Here is a 27,528-nt window from a genome sequence, read left to right on the forward strand (position 1 = left end):
CAGAATTGAGCCTTGATGCACACCACAACTAATAGAAGTCCATTCAGACTGAGCGGAGGTATCCCTTGACTCATCTAAGCCGTTTAAAATTACTTTCTGTTTTCTTTCCTGAAGATAAGATTGCAGCCAGTTATCTGCGACACCCCTTATTCCAAGTAGTTTGGCTTTCTGCACGAGATTGTCGTGATCTACACAATCAAATGCCTTTGTAAGTCACAGAGAACACCAATTCCTATCATTTTTTGATTTAGACATTCAATTACTTCATTTGTAAGTGCATACACTGCATCCTCAGTTGAACAGCCCCACTGAAAGCCAAACTGGCTCTTGTTGATAAGTCTTTTCATTATGAGGTGTTCAGTAATTTTATTGTGCATTAATTTTTTTTTTGAATTTTAGAGAAGGCTGTTAACAGTTAAATAAGGCGGTAGTTAGTGAGCTCACTATGGCATACTTGAGTCTTTCAGGAAAAATGCCTTGTTGAAATGAAGCATCAAAAATATGACACAGACTATCACTAATCCATATACATGAAAATTTCAATAAGACTGATCAATAAGACTGATGAGCATCAAAAATATGGCACAGAATATTATCAATCCATATACATGAAAATTTCAATAAGACTGATCAGCTTGAAAATGTCGATGGGGACATCTTCTTTGGGCTAACACTGTCATCTGTCACATCAATTGAAGGAATGAACGGTGGAGGTCTCTTCTTCTTAGTGTGATTGTGGATCTTCACGACTGCATCAAATACACCATTCAACAGCACTTGTTGCACTGTTTGAATATCAAACGTCTGTGGCAGCCCTCGTAGGAACGCCATCACGTGTGGCGACGTCTTCAGCAGTACAGTTCTCACAAGATCTTCGATTAGGTAGTCCTTGATCTGCTCCTTGAGGAACTCGTGGTCATTCTCAGTGAATTCCCAAAGTTCCACAGTGGTGTCGTCGTTGGTTGGAGTGAGCTTGGGAGTGTTGTGAAGCTCCACTGCTGCTGTTCCGTAGTTCTCTATACAGTCATCTCCGATGTACTGAATGCACACAGGGATGAGACTAATGTCAAACGTATCTTGCCTTTTCAGCGACCTTGCACCAATCGAGTTTCTGAACTCGCAGCGCGATTCAGCAATACCGCCTGGCTAATCCTCCACGTTGCACCGTTTGTTAGCCAGACGTTTGACCAATGCAACATTGGTCAGTCGCTCGGATGACTTGGTAAGCACGTCTGCTATGGTTTCTTGCGTCTTCATAGATGACTTGTGGCTGCTCCGTCGTCTATTCCTCTTAGTGAGAACACCTCCACGAGAAATTGCTTTCACTGTGAGAACAGCAAATACTCCTCTTCCCAGTGGGACTGGAGTCCTGACGACGAACAATCTTACTACGATGAATTGTTTACATTTGACTGACACATACAAATCACTACGCTGCCATGATTTATGTCAGTGATGAAGGGTCACTTGACTGTCTGGTACCAGTTCTACACCGTCTACAATGCTCCAAAGCAACCAGTGTGCACTTGTAAATGGGTGACTGTCGTATTGTCTGGTGAATATATTTACCTGCAGCGCATATTAGACATTGTACGTTATGAAATGCATTCACAGTAACAAATATGAGCACCTCCAACTGTATAGTGAGATGACGAAGATGAAACTTTGTGCTAAAATGGGACTTGATACCAGATTGGCCACTATACCTGAGCAGTCACCTTAACCACTTTGGCTATCCGAGCACGGGTCACAGCCAGACTCAAGCTTCCATAAGTCTTTGAGCATGTGTCACACCTTTACTCGTATATCGCATTAATTTTATTCCCCTCTAGGGAAGCATTTTTTAATTTGTAAGTTGCAGGCCCAGTATCAGCTGACAAATACGATCTTTTAGTGACTGTGATGTGAAGAAAGAGTGATGCAATGTTCCTTCGACATGCATACATATCCAAAGGAACAAGCACTGCAGCGACTAGTACAGCTGGTATGAAGGACACCTTGGAATCTAATTGACTGTAAGTACTTTTCCTTAGAGTTGCCCCTGAAATGTGACAGGTCAGCAGGGGCCTGCAATTTCACACAAGTTCCTTTTAGGTTCAAGTGAATGTCTCACACAGTAGTCATGACCGTGACACGCAAAACAAAAGCCAACGAAAGATGCACTCACCAACCCACAGTGCTGAACTGCTAAGTGAGAGTAAAGTTGCGACGCTGGAGCCAGGTACACCTTCGATATAAGCTGCCTTCTTACAGCAACACTTTTGTCGCCATATGTAGCTTCATAGGGGTAGGACACTATGGTGGGCTGTGTATCCAGCAGGATGTTATCGAGCACTATTGATACGTTTTACAGCTCTGAAGGAAACTATATAGTCGCTTAATGTGCAAAAAATGTACTTTCACCCAGGATATAATGTATTTTCACCTGGGAAAAAGTGTATTTTCACCTAGGAAATAGAGTGCTTTTAACTGGGAAATCCAACAAAAATGTAAGAATTTATTTTTTTTTGTCCAAGAATACATCCTGCAGTGGGAAAAGTGGCCACTTAGTTCTAAACTTAACGGATAAAACACCGTTTCAAAAAAGAAGTAAATATATTTTCATGTAAAACATGATTGCAATTAAATTATTTACACTTTTCACGAATAAAAGTGAAACTGTTCCTCAACTCCTGTACAGAAATCGTAAGCCCGTAGTGAACACAACTGACGCTAAAGCCAGTCTTCTTCTGACATTGATTCTGAAATTTTTTTACGCTGTACACGCATTCTTGGTCTTCATTGTTGTCGTCAAGAAGAGCTCACCTATGGTTGGGTTTCCTGCTCTTTGTACTTTCTTTTTGTTTCTCCCTTTCTCCTCTCATGCTGCTTTTCGATTTTTATTATTTTTACTTTTTTTCTTCTCTTTCTTTATTTGCCGCTTCTAGACCACTCTTACAAGGACTTTCTGTCCTTCCAGCTGCTGCTTTTACGTTTTCCAACTATACAAAGTGGACATAAGCCGCGGCTGATGTGACCACTTTGCCCACATTGACGCCACTACACAAAAGCTGTATATCCTCTGATAGCATGAGCAGCTTTTCAATATCTAAAGCAACATTATGCAGTCAATAAATGAAACTTTCAACACAATTCAATTAAAGAGAAGTAGTCACATTCCCTGTCCACAATAAATACACAAACTGAGCATTTACCTCACATCAGGGTAACTAAAATCCACAGAAATTATTGTAACTCTGAGGAGCAGCACAGCAAGTACGTTAGATTTGTAAGGGTGACTACAGGGAGCCTAAGTTAAAGCATTTCCCGCACCATGCCAGCACCTTAAAGCCTCCAGGGCCCCAATAGCCACTTTGCCTGCCATGGCTACTTTGCCCGGCTCTTCCCTAATTTAAATGAGTCGAGTTCTATGACAGACCTGCGCTCAGTATTGCCAACCCTACTGATTTTAGGAGATATTTCCAGATTTTTTTTTAACCTCCCTAATGATATATGGTAGTATTTATTTAAGGAAAACGAGTAAGTCTCGTGACATTTTAACTTGGGCAACAGTCGCTTAACCTAATTGCTGCTTTTGGTACTGATAGGTTCAAGTTTTGCAATAACGCAATAACCTGCTGTAACAAAATCTAAGCATTCTCATGATAGCATGAGTAAATAGCATTACGCAACGTGATTATTGCTTGTTGGTTTGGGTTGTTTTGCGGGGAGGAGCCAAACTGCGAGGTCATCGGTCTCATTGGATTAGGGAAGGACGGGGAAGGAAATCGGCCGTGCCCTTTCAAAGGAACCATCCCGGCATTTGCCTGGAGCGATTTAGGGAAATCACGGAAAACCTAAATCAGGATGGCCGGACGCGGGATTGAACCGACGTCCTCTCGAATGCGAGTCCAGTGTGCTAGCCACTGCGGCACCCCGCTCGGTCTACGGATTGTGGCACAGCATAGTATTCATTAGGATTTGTCAATGTTTTCATTGTCAAGCTTTGCTCTTAGTGGTTCTTCTGACTGAGTACGGTAAGTATAAGAATCGACTGTTGATGTAATTGTTGGTGTTTCGGTGGCGCTTCTAATTTGATAGCCAAGTCAAACTGCAGTGAGTACCATTCCCGGAGTGTGAAGCATATCATTAGTGACTAGTGAGGAAGTTTCAGTTCAAAATGAATAATGTTGTGCTCCGAATTACGGCACTACAATTTTAAATTGAAGCAAGAGGGTGTTGCTCCTGTGCAAGTAATAACAATCAGCTGAAGCTTAGTATGTTACATTTTTGAAGATCAGTGAGGCGACAAATTAGTGACAATTACAACCAGTATTCCCAAAACTAAAATTATAAGCTTGAGTGGGCTGGTTAACGCGAAGAAAAAAAGGTGTTGTGCGTATTATAAAACGGGTGATTACGATGTAAACTTGGGAACATCGAAGAAATACGTCTTATGCACGCAAAAAGCAAAAAAACGAAATAGAAACATACAAAGAGAATCGTTGTGCAAACACTTTAGTTTAAAATTAATAATATCACAATCTACCGTAAAGTTAGAGACGAAAGTAAAAAAAGGAAGAAATTCGTCTTTCAGATTTCATTGCTGAGCACAATATTGCATTTAATGCAATGGAACATTTGCCTGTTACAATCAAGTCTGTGTGTCCCAATTCAGAAATTGTGGTCTAAAGAAAATCTCAGCTTTGTTAAGCATGTTGGAAGAAAAGACGTTGTTTGCGATATTCTTCGCAAACCAAAATTTCTGTGTTAATCGGTGAGGCGACATACATTAACTGCACGAAACATTTGTGTATTGGTGTTAGGGCAGACTCAATTGAAGACATGTTTTCTTATGCATGTTTTGATTTGGTTCCACTTGGCGATGCCATTGCTATACACCAGAGTGTGGTTGGGTCTCTGGAATCCAAAAGTATCACTTTCTAAAGAAAATTTAATTGGATTTGCTGCCGGTAGGGTCAATGTTATGACGGAAAACAGACGGTCTTTGACCACGGTAATGAAAGAGGATATTCCTTAACAGTTTATGATGAAGTGTACTGTATGTCAATCTTTCAGTGTGTTCCTCATTTGCTTGTGCAAAGCTCCCTCGAGCTTCTGAAGATATGGTGCAGGATATGTACACAGCTGCTTCCACGCTGGTGCTAAACAGGTAGAAGAGTTACCGCAAAGGAATTTCAGGCTTTTCTGAACGTGGAGCCAAATTAGCTTTTACATCCATGCCAGACCGGCAGTTTCATTTCATGCCTTTGTATGCCATGTTTTGGGACAAAGAGCGCTCATGTCTATTTCTTCACTCATGCATTAGTAGAAGATATGTTGCTAGCTTCAGAAACTTTTCGTCAGAGACTAAAAGGTCCACATAATAAGCCCTGTTTAGAACATATAGCCCCTGTTTAGAGTTTTTTGATTTTATTTCGCCTATTTTCAATAATCTCAACAAATGGATGATCCCCGTTTGTCGCCTTGCACACAAGCCTTCCTTGAATACTATATAAGCCGGATCACTTAAGCAATGCAGAGATGGATTATAGAAACCCTTACACCTTCTTACCTCTCGAAAGAACGTTGTTGTTGTTGTTGTTGTGGTCTTCAGTCCTGATACTGGTTTGATGCAGGTCTCCATGCTACTCTATCCTGTGCAAGCTTCTTCATCTCCCAGTACCTACTGCAACCTACATCCTTCTGAATCTGCTTAGTGTATTCATCTCTTGGTCTCCCCCTATGATTTTTACCCTCCACGCTGCCCTCCAATACTAAATTGGTGATCCCTTGATGCCTCAGAACATGTCCTACCAACCGATCCCTTCTTCTGGTCAAGTTGTGCCACAAACTTCTCTTCTCCCCAATCCTATTCAATACTTCCTCATTAGTTATGAGATCTACCCACCTAATCTTCAGCATTCTTCTGTAGCACCACATTTCGAAAGCTTCTATTCTCTTCTTGTCCAAACTATTTACCGTCCATGTTTCACTTCCATACATGGCTACACTCCATACAAATACTTTCAGAAATAACTTCCTGACACTTAAATCTATACTTCAGAAACGCTTTCCTTGCCATTGCCAGTCTACATTTTATATCCTCTCTACTTCGTCCATCATCAGTTATTTTGCTCCCCAAATAGCAAAACTCCTTTACTACTTTAAGTGTCTCATTTCCTAATCTAATACCCTCAGCATCACCCGACTTAACTCGACTACATTCCATTATCCTCGTTTTGCTTTTGTTGATGTTCATCTTATATCCTCCTTTCAAGACACCATCCATTCCGTTCAACTGCTCTTCCAAGTCCTTTGCTGTCTCTGACAGAATTACAATGTCATCGGCGAACCTCAAAGTTTTTATTTCTTCTCCATGGATTTTAATACCTACTCCAAATTTTTCTTTTGTTTCCTTTACTGCTTGCTCAATATAGAGATTGAATAACATCGGGGAGAGGCTACAACCCTGTCTTACTCCCTTCCCAACCACTGCTTTCCTTTCATGTCCCTCAACTCTTATAACTGCCATCTGGTTTCTGTACAAGTTGTAAATAGTCATTCACTCCCTGTATTTTACCCCTGCCACCTTTAGAATTTGAAAGAGAGTATTCCAGTCAACATTGTCAAAAGCTTTCTCTAAGTCTACAAATGCTAGAAATGTAGGTTTGCCTTTCCTTAATCTTTCTTCTAAGATAAGTCGTAAGGTCAGTGTTGCCTCACGTGTTCCAGTATTTCTACGGTATCCAAACTGATCTTCCCCGAGGTCAGCTTCTACTAGTTTTTCCATTCGTTTGTAAAGAATTCGTGTTAGTATTTTGCAGCTGTGACTTATTAAACTGATAGTTCGGTAATTTTCACATCTGTCAACACCTGCTTTCTTTGGTATTGGAATTATTATATTCTTCTTGAAGTCTGAGGGTATTTCGCCTGTTTCATACGTCTTGCTCACCAGATGGTAGAGTTTTGACAGGACTGGCTCTCCCAAGGCCATCAGTAGTTCCAATGGAATGTTGTCTACTCCGGGGGCCTTGTTTCGACTCAGGTCCTTCAGTGCTCTGTCAAACTCTTCACGCAGTATCGTATCTCCCATTTCATCTTCATCTACATCCTCTTCCATTTCCATAATATTGTCCTCAAGTGCATCGCCCTTGTATAGACCCTCTATATACTCCATCCACCTTTCTGCTTTCCCTTCTTTGCTTAGAACTGGGTTTCCATCTGAGCTCTTAATGTTCATACATGTGGTTCTCTTATCTCCAAAGGTCTCTTTAATTTTCCTGTAGGCAGTATCTATCTTACCCCTAGTGAGATAAGCCTCTACATCCTTACATTTGTCCTCTAGCCATCCCTGCTTAGCCATTTTGCACTTCCTGTCGATATCATTTTTGAGACGTTTGTATTCCTTTTTACCTGCTTCATTTACTGCATTTTTATATTTTCTCCTTTCATCAATTAAATTCAATATTTCTTCTGTTACCCAAGGATTTCTACTAACCCTCTTCTTTTTACCTACTTGATCGTCTGCTGCCTTCACTACTCAGAGCGACCCATTCTTCTTCTACTGTATTTCTTTCCCCATTCCTTTCAATTGTTCCCTTATGTTCTCCCTGAAACTCTGTACAACCTCTGGTTCTTTCAGTTTATCCAGGTCCCATCTCCTTAAATTCCCACCTTTTTGCAGTTTCTTCAGTTTTAATCTACAGGTCATAACCAATAGATTGTGGTCAGAGTCCACATCTGCCCCTGGAGATGTCTTACAATTTAAAACCTGGTTCCTAAATCTCTGTCTTACCATTATATAATCTATCTGATACCTTTTAGTATCTCCAGGGTTCTTCCATGTATACAACCTTCTATCATGATTCTTAAACCAAGTGTTAGCTATGATTAAGTTGTGCTCTGTGCAAAATTCTATCAGGCGGCTTCCTCTTTCATTTCTTAGCCCCAATCCATATTCACCTACTACGTTTCCTTCTCTCCCTTTTCCTACACTCGAATTCCAGTCACCCATGACTATTAAATTTTCGTCTCCCTTCGCTATCTTAATAATTTCTTTTATTTCATCATACATTTCTTCAATTTCTTCGTCATCTGCAGAGGTAGTTGGCATATAAACTTGTACTACTGTAGTAGGTGTGGGCTTCGTATCTATCTTGGCCACAATAATGCGTTCACTATGCTGTTTGTAGTAGCTTATCCGAATTCCTATTTTCCTATTCATTATTAAACCTACTCCTGCATTACCCCTATTTGACTTTGTGTTTATAACCCTGTAGTCACCTGACCAGAAGTCTTGTTCCTCCTGCCACCGAACTTCACTAATTCCCACAATATCTAACTTTAACCTATCCATTTCCCTTTTTAAATTTTCTAACCTACCTGCCCGATTAAGGGATCTGACATTCCACGCTCTGATCCGTAGAATGCCAGTTTTCTTTCTCCTGATAACGACATCCTCTTGAGTAGTCCCCGCCCTGAGATCCGAATGGGGGACTATTTTACCTCCGGAATATTTTACCCAAGAGGACGCCATCATCATTTAATCATACAGTAAAGCTGCATGCCCTCGGGAAAAATTACGGCCGTAGTTTCCCCTTGCTTTCAGCCGTTCACAGTACCAGCACAGCAAGGCTGTTTTGGTTGTTGTTACAAGGCCAGATCAGTCAATCATCCAGACTGTTGCCCTTGCAACTACTGAAAAGGCTGCTGCCCCTCTTCAGGAACGTATTTTGGTACAAAAGCAGAGGCTTCACTGATGTCATTAAAGCTAACACAACAAGCAATAAAGATTTTCAAAACAAAAGCCTCCGAAATAGTGCGAAAAATCTGTCAGCCAAATTCTTCAATGATTTGATTTTCTACACAAAGTAATGAACGACATGGAGACACTAGCATCCACAAAAATAGTCATTTAAATCTCTTGTGCCCCTTATGATCATTTGGACAAGACTTGGCATGAATGGTGGGCATAAACTTACCAGACTCACCCCCAGATGTAACTAAAAACTTTGGAGAAAACATCAGATCACAAATATATATGTCACCCAATCATTCTGTCATAATTGCAAAAAGACTTTATTCGTCCAGTTGGATAATAATAGTTTTATAAGTGGTGGTAATGACAAGATATCTTGGGAAACAATACTAAATGTCTTCTCTGGAAATTAAAAAGTGCAGAGAGTTCAGAAGCCGTCATGATGGAGCTATATTAGATTTAATGTCTGGCCATCCAGATTTAGGTTTTCTGTGATTTCCCTAAATTGCTCCAGACATGCCCTTTGAAAAAAAGTGGCCGATTTCCTTCCCCATCCATCACATAGTACGAGCTTGTGCTCCAATGACCTTGATGTTGATAGTACAGTAAAACCAACATTTCCTCCTATTCAGGCTTCCAGCCCCGTCAGGTAGTTGAAACCCCACAAGCTTTTGACCGAGCTCTCCTTGGCCATTGTCAAGTGGTACAGGACTGCCACATTGCTGTGGCCTCACCATTACATACCTGCACTGCTGGCTGTGATGTCACTGGTACGCTCTTCCTCACCAACTGTGGCAAAATTTTCATCCCGCGTCCGTCATGCCCACTTCAACCTAATAGTGGCAGGGTCCCAGGCTGTCCTGAGGTGCAAACTGTCATCATTGTTGATGATGTTTTTGGATAAGTTGTCTCAGATGCCGAAAATCAGCGACTAGAACTAAGCCACATCTGAAAAGTCTTCCAGGGAAATGGTTAATATCACTGCCAGGTGTCACAGGCTATATCTACTGGGACATGCAGAAAAAACACCAATGAAGAAGAGAATAAGAAACTTCCATTTTTGCCCTTCTGTGGCACAGTTTAGGGAAAGATAGCCAGTTGCTGAAGAGACATAACAGCTCATCATTGTTCAGGCCCCTGCAAAAATACGACAGCTAATGAGGCCTGATGAAGGGCTATGTAGGATTTGGAACATCTGAGTGTGCAAAATACCAAGTCATTGGGGCTGCTACCATGTCAACCAAACAGTACTCACTGCGGAGCATACCAGACAGAACACGAAAGGTGCTTATGCCTACACTATCCTGAAAAATGAGCTTTAGAAAATTGTCACCAAATTCTGTTTGACAAAAAAAGATGTGTCATTATGAGAATTAAAGGATTTTGGGATAGCTTCATAAAAGAAGCAGTGGAATTAAAGCTATCTGAAAACCCCATCAACAAGGCTGGCAGTTTGCAGCTCAGCACAGCATTGGACCTGGCTATTGCAAGGTTTAAGTGGGCGCAATGGACATAGCATGAGAAAATTACCACAGTTGGCAATGAAGAGCACACCAATGATGTCAGAGCCAGCTGCACGGCTATATAATGGCGAGGCCGTGGCAGTCGTATACCACTTGACAATGGCTGAGGAGAACTCGGTTGAAAGCTTGTGGGATTTTCACCGCATGACATGACTGGAAACTCAAGGAGATTTTACTGTGAGACCATGCATTCATACGTATATTGGATCTAATGGCAACAAATAGACCGAATGTCATTGAGTATGTCCACAATGAAACTAATTTATGTGATCAGGACGCAGTTGTAGCCGCAGTTGAATGCAGAAGTATCATATTTAGAGCTAGTTGTTGCTCATTTGCAGTATTGTCTATAGTAAAATTCTGTGACTGTCTTTCATGTATGATAAAACTCCCACTTGAATGCAGTTTTTAATGGACCAGAACTGCCAAAAAACTGATGAGAAATGGTAGAAATATATTATAAATGTCATTGATTTTCCTTGTATTTTGTGTTTCTTGCCAAGTGTGCCCTTAGATAGGCTTTCAATGTCTACGATGCAAGTGGACTCGTGGGTCTAAATCTTTTTATTTGCTACCTTAGGATAGTGTAGTTTACTATCATGCTTTGTGTTGCCTACAAGATATAGGAATTGTCATAATACTCTACAGCATATGCACAGCACAATTCTACAGATTAATATAATAAATAGAAAAATAATATCTTATAGTGTATTAAAAAAATTGGTGCAATGAAGTAATGCATTGCTCTTATTCATGCTCTCTGAACAAGTAAATAATAATTTGATATACGTGCAGTACACTTTGAGAAACTCATTTATCATATTGTTTTGAGTTAAAAGATTAGACAAACAAAATATAAAATCTATGATTAGAACAGAATGAGTGAAGAGATAGTGAGGAAAATACAAGTATTTACCAGTGATTTAGAGATCCAAAATTTTCCTTTATGTTATAAAAAACATTTATTTATAATTTTTGAAATTCTATCGTAAATTTTCCTGCATCTTCAAATTGGTTGATGAAAGTGATTCTGCCTTAATTTCTTTTAGTGTTTCTATTTGTGCATTATGATTTGGTAGGCCATTACTATATTTTCTCACAGTGTGCCCACAGCTACCAAACAGTCTATGAAAATAAAATATTGTTGATAACTATGCCACTGTGTTTATTTTCTCTGGCTCCAAAGTGCACACATTGTATGACTCAAGCAGATCCATTAACATTATTTTCCCTGTTTAATGTGCAAAATGTTGACGGCGAAATCCTCAAACAAAATTAACTTGATGTCTTTTTAAGGACTAAGCCTAGTATAGCAAGATTTTTTTTCCCCCCAGTTAAACTCCTATAGTCGTAACTGAGGTAACTGTGTAATCTCTGAAATCGTTCTTGCACAACCTTTCTATATTTATTCTGTACAACGTTTTGCAGCTGTATGTCAGTTTTAAATGATACATTACATTTGGCTTAAATGGCTACTTCATCCTCCTGCAAAGAAGCCTTCATGTGGAAATCAGATTAGAATGTTTAAAATGGGTGATTTTTTTTTAAGGGTGGATGTCTTGGTCTCAGGCTGTACATGCTTGGCTAAGAACCATTTTGCAAAACATTGATGTGGATCTGAATTTGAATCTGCACATATTTGTCAACGTGTTTGAGGAAATATCTGGATCCATAGACCATCTGTACTTTATGGCTTTCTGACCTTTCCAGATGGAATGTATACAGAGCCATTTCTTGTAGCTGCATTTGAAAACCTGACAGACATTAACAAATGGACTTTTTCCAACTATGGGATGAACTTACTGTACTTATTCATTTGCAGAATTCTGCAATAAAGACCATTATAAACAAGTGTTAAGGAGAGCAAATTTATAACAGCTGTATCTGTAGTTTATAAGGTAACAGTACTGATTGTACTGTGCACAAGACTTGTATAAAACATAATTTTCTGTAACAAAAATGTTAAAAAACATGTTACTATGTGTAAATGATGTGTGAACTCAAATGGGAATTGCTGGAGAGAAGATTTTTCATGTAACATTACTACAAAAATTTAGACAACAGGCACTTGTAGCTGACTGCAGAATGATGAGTCTACTGCTGCCAATGTATGTTTCACATAAGGACTTCAAAGACAAGGTAGGAGAAATTAGGGCCCATACAGAGGCATACAGACAGTTATTTTTCCCTCACTCCATCTGTGAGTAGAACTGGAAAGAGAATGGCTTGAACAGTGGTTCAAAGTATGCTCCACCATGCACTCTGCGGCATCTATTAGAGCATGTAAGTAGATTTACTATGTGTAGAAGAATTGAGAACATGTTTCAGTCTTGGCAGGTCTGTTAAGAGAAAAGGCTGTACTCATTCAGTTAAAGATTACTTAACATCCCATGAAAAAATGATCACTACCTTCACTCAGTAAGAATACTTTACTTACAGTACTAATAAGCTGCCAAAGTAAATGGATCTTTAGAGTGACAGAATACAAGAAAACAAGTCTATTATATTTTACCTTTCCATCACTACATATCTCTTGTCAAAATTGTTGCACTTGCTAAAATGTTTGTCCAGAAAGTGTTATTTACTGTTCATAGGTACATTTTTTCATAGCCCTATTTTACATTCAGAAGATTGTAAAAAAGAATGATGAATAAGCCAGTGCCATTGTAATTCGATAAACCAAAATGTAGTTAAAGCATAGATGCTTGTGGAACTGTTGAAAAATTACACTACAATATAGCAATACTGTATGAAGGAAGACAAACCCAAAAGTAAATCATTTGCTTCAAGATTCAGTAACATTCTCATATAAAACCTTCCATTTTTTCAAGTCAGTTATAGATTATTTTTGCCTAGTGGACTCAAGATATTTCTTTTTATGAAGTAACATACATATACAATCCTAGAATAAAATTGCAATATACTTATCTGATACCAATAACTGTATTTCAGTTTGTTAAGTGTTGTTATAATCAATCGTACAAAACCAATGATTCATACCATACCCACAATACCAGGAGGAAGATGGACCTCAATTATGAATCAAAAAACCTTACTATTGTACAAAAAGGAGTCCATTACATGAGCTGCAAGGTGTTCAATGCTCTCCCACCATCACTGAAATCACTTATCCACGAGATTCCCAAATTTAAACAACAGCTCAAACAGTATTTATTAGATAATTCCTTCTATTCGGTAGAAGAATATTTCAGTAGAGTTAACTGTAATTGATTTTTTCATTTACTAATTTGATATGCTATTGTGCATTACGATACTCACAATTACTGTTAACATTACTGTGTCTTTCATTTAGCAATTAAGATCTACCATTTTTCTTAATGTAATTTTTTCTGTACCTATTAATGTGTATTTTGTCTTATACCAGATATCCTCTGCAAGAGGTACTTTTATGTATTCCTTTTGTATTATTTGTAATAATTCTGACATGTCCTACATCCATGCGAATGCCTCGCAGTATTGGATTTATGGGATATAAATAAATAAATAATAAATAGCCTAAATAAATATTCAGTCCTATAGGCACGTTCTTTATCTTGTGGAAAGTAAAACGTTACATCACTGTGTTTGAGACAGTACAAGGAAAACCCAAGTGTATGGCCTTGATCAAGAGAAACTTTGGCCCTTCTCCCATGTTTGCTCTTGGAAGGCAATATATATAACCAGTGGGCTAATGCGGCAGCAGTAAGTGACAACATGGAAACCAGACTACTAATAAGCTTCTCCCTACTCTGTCTCTTCAGTCATCATGTGCAGGTAAAATGCTGTGACACATTAAATCAACTCTTCTGATCCCTTACATTGTTTCATCCTACTGGTTATATTGCATGCTGAAACTGTTGTAATTTGTGTGACATATGCAGATGCAATGGTTATTACTTAAAGAATTGTTGGCCTTTGAAGGTTCTAACTATTTTGTGAGTAACAATCGGCATGATTAGATTAGATGTATTTTTTGTTCCAATACATATATAGTGATGAGATTCTCCAGGATATTGAACATGAAAGAAAAAAAAAGAATGATTGAGCGATGTGGCACAATGGTTAGCACACTGAACTTGCATTCAAGAGAACAATGGTTCAAACCCACATCTGGTCATCCTGATTTAGGTTGTCCGCGATTTCCCTAAATCACTTCAGACAAATGCTGGAATGGTTCCTTTATAAGGGCACCACCAACTTCCTTCCCCATCCTTCCCTTATTGGATCGGACTGATGACCTCACTGTTTGGTCCCCTCCCCAAAATCGACCAACTGAAAACAAGAATGCACAACAAGTATTTACAAAGAAAAACAAATATGCTATTGTATCTTCCATAGATTGCAAGTAACTCCTATTGGATGTGGAGTAAGTCAAACAAATTCTTTCATTTATTTTATTTTCATTTATTCTTTTTATTTTCATTTAAAAGATGATAAATAACTTGTCACAACGTTTGATACACTGTAGGGTATGTGATAATTCTTAGGTTATTTTGGGCGTGCATCATTAAATAGAAGTACCATTTTACAACTTATTTACAATGGATGCTTTACTGCACTGAATTTGTCCAGAAGTCAGATTGTACTAATACTTGCATTATTTGATATTGAGAAATTCATCAATGAAGCAGCAGTTAGCCACCAATAAATCCTTTAGGCCCCTGTTAAACTGAACTTTATTGTTAGTTAAACTTCTTATGGCTGCTGACAAGTTATTGAAAGTGTGTGTCCCTGAATAATGAACACATTTCTAGACCAAAGTAAGTGACTTTAAATCTTTGTGAAGATTATTATTTTTAGCATTGATTTCATAAACTGAGCTGTTGGTTTGAAAAAGAAAAATGTTTTAATGACATTTCATTCAGAAAAAAATATTGAGAAGCAGTAGTTAGTATCCCTAGTTCCCTAAACAAATCTTTGCAGGATGTTCTCGAGTACACACAACAAATAATTCTTATTACACATAGGGCAAACTTCATTGTGCTGTTTTTTGTTGCATTGAGATAGTGCAGAATTCTCTTCACTGTCATCTAATGAGTCATACCAGGTATGTTACAGAATCCACACACCAACCAGTGGCATGTATAAGATCCAGTCTGGTTCCTAACTCGGCTTACGTGAGACTACATATTGGTTCCTGTACAAGGAATAGTCTTCATTCCTTATCTTTCTTCCTCGCTTTAGAAATCATTTCATTGGCCAGGATTTGATTTTTATCCAGAATCATTGAGACTTGACTGCAATTTTGCATATTGTGCTTATTCAGGAACTGATTCTTATAATGAGTTTGAGCCCTCCAAGGAAGCCAGTGTTTTGCAACCCTTATAATGCAAATACATAAACAATTTGAAATATAAAACTTTGAACATAGCTGCTAAGGTTCAGTGATCATGTCAGAAGTTATATTGTAACAAATAAGCCCTCGGTCACAAATATTAAGTCAAAATTGACCTGGTTGCAACCCTTGTTGACAGTACGAGCAGCCCTTAGCGGCTCGCCATCTCACAAGTGTTCATGACGTCGCCTTCCGGCTTAGATCTTTTTTAATATGTGACTTGTAAGTACTGCATCTTTTCCAGTCAGTACAAACTTTAATTTTATTAATGTACTATATACCTAATGTTTTAGTACAGTTAGTCTAATTCCGAAGACGATGCTCATAGTAGCGTCGAAACCAGGTCAATTTTGACTTAATGTTTGTGACCAAGGGCTTATTTGTTCCAATATAAATTTGAAATATCTTTTGCACAGGCTTCTTCTGTTGAGAATTATTGCTGGAAAGCATCTGTGACCTACACTAACTGTGGTTTTATCCAGAATAAATGGGACTAAATGGGACTAGAATGCAGTTTTACATATTGTGCTTATTCAGGATCTGATTCATGTAATGAGTTTGAGCCCTGCAAAGAAGCTTGTGTTTTGCAATACTTATAATGCAAATGCATAAACAGTTTGAAACATGTTTTGGGTAGTCTTCTTCTGTTGAGAATTATTGCTGGAAATCACCTATCATCCACATTTATTGTGACAATGGACAATGATTTCCATGATAAACTTCAAGATTTGCATTTGATCTTTGTCTTATCCAACTTAAGATCCAAGCAGTTACCTTGTTTTGTACCATTAACATTTTTTGGTTAAGATTGCAGACATCTGTATCTTGAATTAGTTTAATAGCGAGATCAATTTCTGAAACTTTCACATAAATTTATTCATATTGTTGACAGCTCCTTTATATGTGGCACCATGTTCAAAGCCGTACTTAAAGCTTCCATTGCACTAGTATGTAAATTTCATAATCTCTCATCCTGCAGATTAGTATTAGATGCTGACTTTCCTTCACCAGATCATTTATGCAACTCACTCAATTTTTACATTTTATTAATAAGAGATTCTGCTCCATCAAGATTCTATGCTGCATTATTCATAGGCTCAGAGATAAAAAACGGTCAAAGGAATCTTTTCTATTGCTTTTGTACCGAAACCAAATATTTACTTAATTTTTGTACATAAAGTGCTTTCACTATTTTAATCTCTTCTTTGTACCATCCCCAATAACACAAGTGTGTGTGCAGCTGATTTCTTCTGCAAAAGTTTTCCCTTTGCTTGCTACAATACATTATCAACAGAGGTTCGCCTTGGATGAATTTAATCCACGCATCTAGCATGACACATAGAGCTGCACTAGAATCTTTATAACAGTCTGTAATAATAGAATGACCTGACACTGTAAAGAATGTCATATTTGTTGTAGACCTTGTTGACGGCCTACAGTCTTGGTTATGTTCCCACACTTCTTCAGTAAATGGCCATATTTATTACAACTGTGACATCTTGATGCTTCAGGAATGTGTCATGTGTCATTCTGGTTATTCTTCCTCTCAGTATGAAGAATATATGTCATCTCTTACATCATGCTGTAACTTTGTATTTATTGAATATTCTGTGATGAGAATATTCAAATTTTCCAAACCCATGATTGTTGTGTGAAACTGTTGAGGCCTTCGTGGCCACTTGTTTACATATTGCCTGCGGGCTCCTGTATTTGAATATTTGACTGATGTTTGTTTAGTGATTTTCCTGATGCTTTACCAGTATAGGTGAAAGGCAAAATGTGAGGAATGTCATTAAACAGACTTCAGCCGAAGATTGATCCCAAGACTGAGGCCACGAGAATATACACCATAATTGTTGGCTTGTACTTTTTAGGTAGTGCAGCAGATAGAACAGAATAACCAGTTCAAAACGTTCTTCTGCAAGAAAAGGTTTACTCAGGAAATCAAAGAGATAAGTAGGGTTACTAAGGCATTAGTAATGTATTACTTTTGCATATAGCTGGCATGAATGTCTTAAGGATTTGTCACACCAGTAAACGAATTAGTTGAAACCAGCATAAAATAAATCCAGGTCCACGTCTAGGATCCACTTTAACAGATGCCTTCTGAATGTAGACATTGATTATGAATTGATTTTAACACTAAAAATTCGAGACTATATCCCTAAAATAGTGGCGGCAATCAAACTCCCTGCACCTGTAGAGGTACTGTTTCACATTCTTATGTTAAAAAAAGCTTCATTTATAAAGAGAACTTTCAAATTAAATTTTTAGGTAATATTGACATCTTTATTTGTGTATGGAATCATTTTGGAGTAATAATACAACAGAAAGTAAAACTGGGTTTCCTTATAATCACGAATCCTGAACACAAACAATACATTACTTTGAGATCACTTCTGTGCATTTTCCACATACCGGTTTGTCACATGCTTCATGTGTGTTGATCATTTTATGTATTTTGACACTCTACACTGCCATCTCTGTTTCTTACCTGCTGGTCATCTTTATTAATTGATGCATTGCTGGTTAGAAGAAATACTTTTTGGATCTATTTTTCATATGTGCATGTCTAGTTCTTCACCAAGATTCACAGAAACTGCTGACATCTAATAAGTTTCCTTGTAACTGCTGATAAAGATTCCATGCATTTTTTCTGGAGTAATCCAATATAGTGCAAAACACTTGAATTGGGTGCTTTCACAGACTATTTTCTAGTCATCTGGTCCAGTGTATCCGCTTCATAGTTTGTTTTACTATAAAATTCTATGACTTTTTAGAGATATTTTGAATCATTCCCAATTTCTAGACTTGAATAAAATGTTCTGAAAATGAGAACATTTTAATATTTCTCGCCTTCATAAATGAACAAAGTTGTCAAAAAATGTGTTCAAATGTGTGTGAAATCTTATGGGACTTAACTGCTAAGGTTATCAGTCCCTACAAAGTTGTCCTTCCATGCTTTATCACATTACTTACATATAGTAGCCTTTTTTTATTCATAATGTTTCTCTTTGAAACTCTGTATTCATTATGATTATCCCCATCATCTCCAGTATTTTTACCAGTGCAAAGATGTGAACAAATTATCTTTTATTACATTCCTTCTGCTACTAGGGAATAGCGCAGTAAGCTTCATGATGATATATTCAGGAAAGATTTGAATCTCTAGTCAATGTGCATGCTTTCCCAGGTACAGAAATCTGTTGAACAGATATTTGGTGTCTACATCCTTTTCTTTTTTATGCCAAATTTTTGCAGCCTACTAGCCTTTAATTGTGAAAACTGACATGTGGCATTAATGGGAAAGAGCTGTTTATTAGTTGCAAGGTTTTTAGCCAGACTGTAAAGCAGGGAACAGTTTTCAGTGAAGTGATTCCTTATTTTTAACACTGTAGCAAACTTGTGTGTTTTAAGTGTTATTGATCCTTGTTCCCTGATATCAAAGCATATTAATTTTGTAATATCTCTAAATTTGTCTCTTGACACTGTTCGTGAAAGAATGGTCATCTGCAGTTGACTGTGGTTTCTTGTCTCAGTGCACAATATTGTATCTTTTAGCATTATATCCTCCTCCTTTGTAGCATCAAATGTCATCCCTCTCTGAATAATATGCTGGGTTTGATGTGTTTACCCTACTGCTGATGCAACTTGTGTGGACACGTGACTACTGCTTACACTTGGTTCAGTGCTATCTGAAATATAATAATCACTACTCATTTCTACTTGTCTTTCAGTTTATCTGTCTTTGAACTCTTGCTCTTGAACTTAAGTGCATGTGTTCTACGAGGTGCATTCAAGTTCTAAGGCCTCCGATTTTTTTTCTAATTAACTACTCACCCGAAATCGATGAAACTGGCGTTACTTCTTGATGTAATCGCCCTGCAGACATACACATTTTTCACAATGCTGACGCCATGATTCCATGGCAGCGGCAAAGGCTTCTTTAGGAGACTGTTTTGACCACTGGAAAATCGCTGAGGCAATAGCAGCACGGCAGGTGAATGTGCGGCCACGGAGAGTGTCTTTCATTGTTGGAAAAAGCCAAAAGTCACTAGGAGCCAGTTCAGGCGAGTAGGGAGCATGAGGAATCACTTCAAAGTTGTTATCACAAAGAAGCTGTTGCGTAACGTTAGCTCGATGTGCGGGTGCGTTGTCTTGGTGAAACAGCACACGCGCAGCCCTTTCCGGACGTTTTTGTTGCAGTGCAGGAAGGAATTTGTTCTTCAAAACATTTTCGTAGGATGCACCTGTTACCATAGTGCCCTTTGGAATGCAATGGGTAAGGATTACACCCTCGCTGTCCCAGAACATGGACACCATCATTTTTTCAGCACTGGCGGTTACCCGAAATTTTTTTGGTGGCGGTGAATCTGTGTGCTTCCATTGAGCTGACTGGCGCTTTGTTTCTGGATTGAAAAATGGCATCCATGACTCATCCATTGTCACAACCGACGAAAAGAAAGTCCCATTCATGCTGTCGTTGCACGTCAACATTGCTTGGCAACATGCCACATGGGCAGCCATGTGGTCGTCCGTCAGCATTCGTGGCACCCACCTGAATGTCACTTTTTGCATTTTCAGGTCGTCATGCAGGATTGTGTGCACAGAACCCACACAAATGTCAACTCTGGAGGCGATCTGTTCAACAGTCATTCGGCGATCCCCCAAAACAATTCTCTCCACTTTCTCGATCATGTCGTCAGACTGGCTTGTGCGAGCTCGAGGTTGTTTCAGTTTGTTGTCACACAACGTTCTGCCTTCATTAAACTGTCGCACCCACGAACACACTTTCGACACATCCATAACTTCATCACCACATGTCTCCTTCAACTGTCAATGAATTTGAATTGGTTTCACACCACGCAAATTCAGAAAACGAATGATTGCATGCTGTTCAAGTAAGGAAAACGTTGCCATTTTAAGTATTTAAAACAGTTCTCATTCTCGCCGCTGGCGGTAAAATTCCATCTGCTGTACGGTGCTGCCATCTCTGGGACGTATTGACAATGAACGTGACCTCATTTTAAAACAATGCGCATGTTTCTATCTCTTTCCAGTCCGGAGAAAAAAAATCGGAGGCCTTAGAACTTGAATGCACCTCGTAAATATTCCATTACATCCTTAGCGGACACTTTCCAGATCATTTTCAATATCTGTCTCACTGCTTGCACACTAACATACACATTTGGTATAGTAGGAAGCAATGATCAGCTGAGGAGGTTTAGCATACAATGTAACATCATGTCACAAGCATGTGCAATGCAAGTGAGTATTTGCAGTATTCTCACATGACATAGCAGTTAAATTGACCACCACCTAAGATCTGGCAACACAATGGGGAAATAAAAATTCAGGTCTATAATTTTTGCAATATAATCTTTGTTGCAAAGAAATAAAAGTCATAAAATTTCAAAGTATTATAAAAAATATCTTTGATATAGGTGGACAAAAGTTCAAAATGTCAGATTTGATCAATTCCGCAGTTCTGATGCTAATGGGCCAAAAAAAAACATGAAAATCACTCGGTGTGAAATCTGAGCTAGGAGGGTGTCCTAATACAGTCCATCGGAAAAGCTGGACCAAATCATGCACAGATGACGCCTTATGTGGCCGACTATTGTTGCACAATAACACAACAGATTTCAATAGCAGTGCCCGTCTTTTCCTCCAAGTCACCTTCTAACCAACTAGCAGCACACCTTGCATATCTCAAAAGATTATGACCACAACTGCCTTCATGGATACCATTGCTTTCAACTTTTTTGGGAGGTAGACAAGCAGCTTCTCCATCACAATTGGTGCTTTCTTCATCTTAAGTGTCACATGATGCACCCATGCTTATCCTTGTGATGATATTGTGAAGTGTAGATTTACCTTGTCTGTAGCACTGCTGCCATTTATTTTGAACACCCAGTGATTGTTTTAGACAGCTCAGTCAGGTGCTAGCCTCAACTTGTGAATCACTAAGAAAGTAAATTCTTTGTCTGTCAGCATATAATTAACTAGAACCAGTAACAGATTCACTGTTTTCAAGTAGCTTGAATTTATCTTTAATAAAACTGACGTGGAAAATCCTTATCTAAAAGAAAAGAGAGATAATTTTTAATCTTTCTTTGTACCTATTGTCTTCATTCAAATTTTAGCAGTGAACGGATAGTGTGTGCATATTGACACAGGAGGAGCTGGCCACAGCTCACAAACAACTAAATATGTTGTTGGCTGTGATCAGCCATCCGCAGGCAGCTGCTTCAGGTTCTAGTGGTGACAAAGAAACTGATATGTTGCGTAGCACACCTCAGGTGTCACACTTTTCACCCACGGGCTGAGCTGCTGAGGCCCCTTACAGCATGCCTGTGGTGTAGATTTCCTCTGTCTGTAGCTCTGCTTTTGTTTGTTTTGAACAACCAGTGATTGTTTTAGATGTTACAGTTAGACAGGAGTAACATGTTGTTGGCAATGGTCAGCTGTCTTCATGCTGCTGCCTCGGAGTGTAGCTATGGTGAAAAAACTTGCATTTTGTGTGAGACACTGTTTCGCACATTTCACCCTCAGTTTCTATTGCCAAGGCACCTAACAGCATGCCTGATGTCTGGAAACCTCACTAACCACAGAATGAGTGGCATGTTGTAACATGTTCGTGGCACTAGAAGCAGAGAGTCAATGTGGGGACTGACCATCTGCCCTCACACATCCACTCTGTGAGTGAAAAAGTGGCCACTCCTGCAGGAGTATGCAAGCAGGCACACATGGAAGGGACTTGTTAGTTATTAGGAGCTCCAATGGCATATTATGGAGCTTCTTAGGGAAATAGTACCCAAGACTGGAAAGAAGTCCAGTGTGTGCTCGCTGTATCTGCGGGGGGGGGGGGGGGGGCTCATCTTAAATGTGGAGGATGCCCTGCCTGCAGCTATCAAGAGTGCAGGGTGCAGTTGTCTGCAAGTTGTGGTTTACATCATCACGAATATTGCCTATTGCCTGGGTTCTGCTGCCATCCGCAATTCGTACATGCAGCTGGCGGAAGTGGTGAAGACCAGTGACCCCTCTTGTGGGTTGTAACCCATTCTTGAATACTGTTGAAGTGTTTGGGATTCCCACCAGAGCAATTCAGAAGCATGCTGCTAAATATGTTATCAACAGATGCAAGCAACGAGCGAGTATTACACATTTGCCTCCTGATCTCAAATGGGATCTGTGGTGGGAAAACAGCATTTGTTTCACAACATACTATTGAGAAAATTTAGAGAACAGGCATTTGAGGATCACTGCAGAATTATTCTTCTGTCACCAACATATATTTTGCCATTTTGCATAAGGACCATGAAGAGAAGATAAGAGAAATTAGGGCTTGTACAGCATATACAGGATGAAAAGTATTTAAACCGACAAACTTTGGGAGGTTGTAGGGGACATCAAAACAAATATTTTTCCCTAAGTCATTTTTTCCTATGAGGATTATTTAAACCGGTGGAGGCCGTATTATGCTCGTCAGTTGTTAGAGGCCATATTTCGATCTTCAGTTGTAGGCAACTGCTGTCCACCAGTGTAGTAGGGCATTGTCTCTGTTTACTAATGGAGCGATACACCTGGAGTGACTACACTGATGTGGTTGGTGCGTACCACATAGTGCACCACAATGGACGTGCCGCACAGCAGGTTTATCAATGACAATAGCCAAATCGCCATATCCCGCATCATACAACCTTTGCTGCTGTGCACCAACGTCTGCGTGAGACTGGGTCATTTAGCAAATTACCTGGACAGGGACGCCGTCGCACGGTAAGAACGCTGCAATTCGAGGAAGCTGTCTTGCAGCATGTGGAGCGGGATCCTTCAATCAGTACTCATGCAATTACACGTAACATGGGGACGAATCAGACAAATGTAAGAACAGTCCTCCGAGAGCAATTGTTACATCCCTTTCACTTACAGCGTGTCCACAGCATGAAACCAGTTGATTATCCACCCAGAGCAGTTTCCGCAGCGGTACCTAGAACAGTGTGAAATGCATCCTACATTTCCATCCTCTGTGTTGTTTACCGATGAAGCAACGTTTGGGCTTGATGGAGTCTTCAGCACACACAATTCGCATGTTTGGAGTGAGGATAACCCACATGCTACAGTTACTGGCGCTCATCAAGTGCAGTTCTTCATTAATGTGTGGGTCAATGTTGTTGGGGACTGTTTAATTGGGCCATATCTGCTACCTAGGCCATTAAATGGCAACCACTATTACAAATTTCTTACTAGAACATTGCCAGAATTGTTTGAAGATGTGCCGCTTCCTACAAAACAATGCATGTGGTTCCAACATGACGGGGCGCTGGCACATTTCAGTCGTCGTGTGCATCGATTCCTGGACCGACGGTTCCCAGAAATATGGATTTGCAGAGGTGGTCCTGTACCATAGCCTGCTCGTTCCCCAGATATGTCCCCTCTGGACTTTTTTGTGTGGGGAGAGATGCGCAACCTTGTTTACGCAACTCCTGTTGCATCAGAAGAGGATCTGGTTGCCTGGATAGTAGCAGCAGCAGGAACAATTCAGGATACTCCTGGGGTTTTTGCCCGTGTCAGACAGAACATGATCTGATGGTGTAACCTTTGTTTACGTGTCCGTGGAGGCATTTTTGAAAATCTACTGTAATTGAAATTGAGTTGTGTTAATGTGTTGTCTCTTGGTCATAAAAAAATGGAAAAGTGTTTGTTGATTTAATTAATTTGCCGCCAGAGAAATCTTCCTCTACCGGTTTAAATACTCCTCATAGGAAAAAATGACATCAGGGAAAAATATTTGTTTTGATGTCCCCTACAACCTCCTAGAGTTTGTTGGTTTAAATACTTTTCACCCTGTATAGACAGTCATTTTTCTCCCTTTACATTTATGAATGGAACAGTGTAGGGAATGAATAGTAGTGGTACAATATAACATCTCCCATGCACTATATGGTGGCTTGTGGAGCAAGTATGTAAAGGTTGTGGAGCAAGTATGTAAAGGTAGAATGCATGGAACACCCTGTGCCTGATACGACATACGTGCTGGTTAGAAAACCACATATATGTGATGTCATTGTCATCTGAGAGATACTGCGGTACTCATCAAGAAATGCTTTCCATTAGTTCAGTTTGTTGTGCTACATATCTGCTATACTATCAATGGAGATGTTGTGTTCATGAATAATCTGCATGAATCAACCTTTTGACAGGGCTCACTGTGTCACCTGGTACGGATGTGTTAAGGCCACCCTGACTTTTACTTGTCTTCCATTTCTGTTCTGTCTTTATCGAATTCATAACATGAAAACTACACCTGTTCTAATAACATTACACTTTCTCTTTACACATCCACTAATTCACTAACTGTCGCTGAATTGTAGCTTTCAGTCCAAAGACCTTATTACACTTTGTACTTCAATCACCAACCTGACATAAATTAAAGACTCCTTATTGAAACTGTATTTCAAAGTACAACAGCAGATCTACCATCATCTACACTTTGATCTTCTCTTCTGTTTAGAGATAGAATTCAATTTGCATCGGGATACACCCATGAGAGCTCTTACTACTTTACTTATTGAACCAACGTCACAGATATAACTTTCACAATATTATGAAAAGGAAAGTTGCTACTCACCATGTAGTGAGGATGTGTTGAGTCACTGATAGGCACAACAAAAATACTGTCACAAATCAGCTTTCAGCCAGTAAGACCTTCGTCAAAAATAGAATGATTGTAGCTCACACACACATGACTGCAGTCTCTGGAAACTGGAGCCACACTGCGAGCAGCACCAGTGCGTGATGGGAGTGGCAGCAGGCTGGGTGTAAGGAGGAGTCTGGGGCGGGGAGCGGGAGGGATAGTAGGGTAGGGGAGGTGGACAGTGAAGTGCTGCTGGGGCGTGCACAGGGACTAGGTGGAGAGATGGTAGGGCAGCTATGTGCAATCGGGAGGTTAGACGGTGGTCAAGGGAGGAGGGGCGGGGGGGGGGGGGGGTTTGGTGGAAAAGGAGAGAAGTAAAAAGACTGGGTGTGACTGTGGAATGAGGACTGTGTAGTACTGGAATGGGAACAGGGAAGGGGCTGGATGGAGGTGGACAATGACTAACGAAGGTTGAGGCCACAGGATTATGGGAATGAAGGATATATTGCAGGGAAAGTTCCCATCTGCACAATTCAGAAAAGTTGGTGGGAAGGATCCATATGGCACAAGCTGTGAACCAGTTGTTGAAATGAAGGATGTCATGTTTGGCAGTGTGCTCAGCGACAGGGTGGTCCACTTGTTCCTTGGCCACAGTTTGTTGGTGGCCATTCCTGTGGACAGACAGCTTGTTGGTTGACATGCCCACATAGAATACAGTACAGTGGTTGCAGCTTACCTTGGAGATCACATGACTGGTTTGACAGTTAGCCCTGCTTTTGATGGGATAGGTGATATTTTGTGACTGGTCTGGAGCAGTTGGTTGTGGTGGAAGGATGCATGAGACAGATCTTGCATGATATGTTACAGGGGCATGAGCCATGAGGCAAGGGTTTGGGAGCAGATGTTGTGTAGGGATGGACAAGGATACTGTGTAGGTTCGGTGGGTGCTGGGATACCACTCTGGGAGAGGAGGCAAGAATAGCGGGTAGGACATTTCTCACTTCAGGGCACGAGCAGAATTAGTTTAGTGGCAGTGAATGTGACTCTGTTGTTCCAGTCTTGGGTGGTGCTGATTCATGAGGGAAATGCTACAAAGGTGGTTGGAAAAGTTCTCGGAATCACCACGAAGAATCAGCGCTAGCGCAATGAGTCGTTCACGTGATAATTCATTGGACTGTTGCCTGTAAACACTTGCCACATCAGTGCTCTTGGAAGAGAACTGTGGCAGCAACAGGTCTCTATTGTTGTTCCCATGTTAGTGATTTGCGAAGATGGAAAAAAATCGAGATTCGAGCAGTGATTAAGTACTTCATAAAGGAAGGTATGAAAGTAAAGAACATTCATGCTGATCTCCAGAATACACTGGGGGACTCTGCTCCTTCATATTCAACTGTTTCCAAGAGAACAAATGAATTTAAATTTGGCTGGGAGAGCTTAGATGATGATCCGTGCAGTGGTTGGCCAAGGTGTGTCACTACTCCAGAAATCATTGCTAAAGTGCACAAAATGGTCATGGAGGATTGCTGATTGAAAGTGCTTGAAATTGCTTACGCTTGCCAGATGTCATCTGAAAGGGTACATCACATTTTAACTAAAGAATTAGAAATGATAAATCTGTGAGTTGGGTGCCGTGACTCTTGATGCTGGATCAAAAACGCATGAGAATGGATATATCGGAACAGTGTGTAGCCCGTTTTAGGAGAAACGAACAAGATTTTTTGCACAGGCTTGTGACCACAGATGTAACTTGGGTGCACTATTATACCCCAGAGACAAAACAACAGCCAAAGCAGTGTAAATGTGCTGATTCTCCACCACAAAAGAAAGCAAAGACAATTCCTTCAGCGGGATGGGTCATGGCATCAGTGTTCTGAGATATGAAGGGGATTATATTTGTAGATTATCTCCCTACTGGGCAAACAATTACTGGAGAATACTATGCTAACCTCCTGGACAATTTGCAAATAAAGATACGTGAAAAAGGCCAGATTTAGCAAGAAAGAATGTCATCTTCCATCAAGACAATGCACACCCACACACATGTGCCATCGCCATGGCAAAATTACACAAACTAAGGTATGAATTGTTGCCACACCCACCTTATTCACCTGATATGGCTCTGCCAGACTTACACCTCTTTCCAGACCTGAAAATTTTTCTTTGTGGGCGTAGATTCACTTCAAATGAAGAAGTGTTAGCCGAAGTTGATAACTATTTTGCAAGCCTGGAGTAAACCCATTTTTGAAGTGGGATGAAGGCACTTGAACATCATTGGACCAAGTGCATTAATCAA

The 27,528-nt window shown here is 39.8% G+C and overlaps 1 protein-coding gene across 1 annotated transcript in view; it reads left to right on the forward strand.

Annotated features, from left to right (window-relative positions):
• Positions 1-5,023: 5,023 nt before the first annotated feature.
• Positions 5,024-27,528, forward strand: part of LOC124545236 (phenoloxidase 2-like) — a 261,009-nt gene continuing 238,504 nt past the window's right edge. The window contains exon 1 of the mRNA XM_047124106.1: positions 5,024-5,152. The gene's annotated coding sequence lies outside the window, so the exon portion shown is untranslated. The remainder of the gene's footprint in view (positions 5,153-27,528) is intronic.

The sequence above is a fragment of the Schistocerca americana genome, chromosome 8 (assembly GCF_021461395.2).
Source record: "Schistocerca americana isolate TAMUIC-IGC-003095 chromosome 8, iqSchAmer2.1, whole genome shotgun sequence".
In the NCBI taxonomy this organism is placed as follows: Eukaryota; Metazoa; Arthropoda; class Insecta; order Orthoptera; family Acrididae; genus Schistocerca; species Schistocerca americana.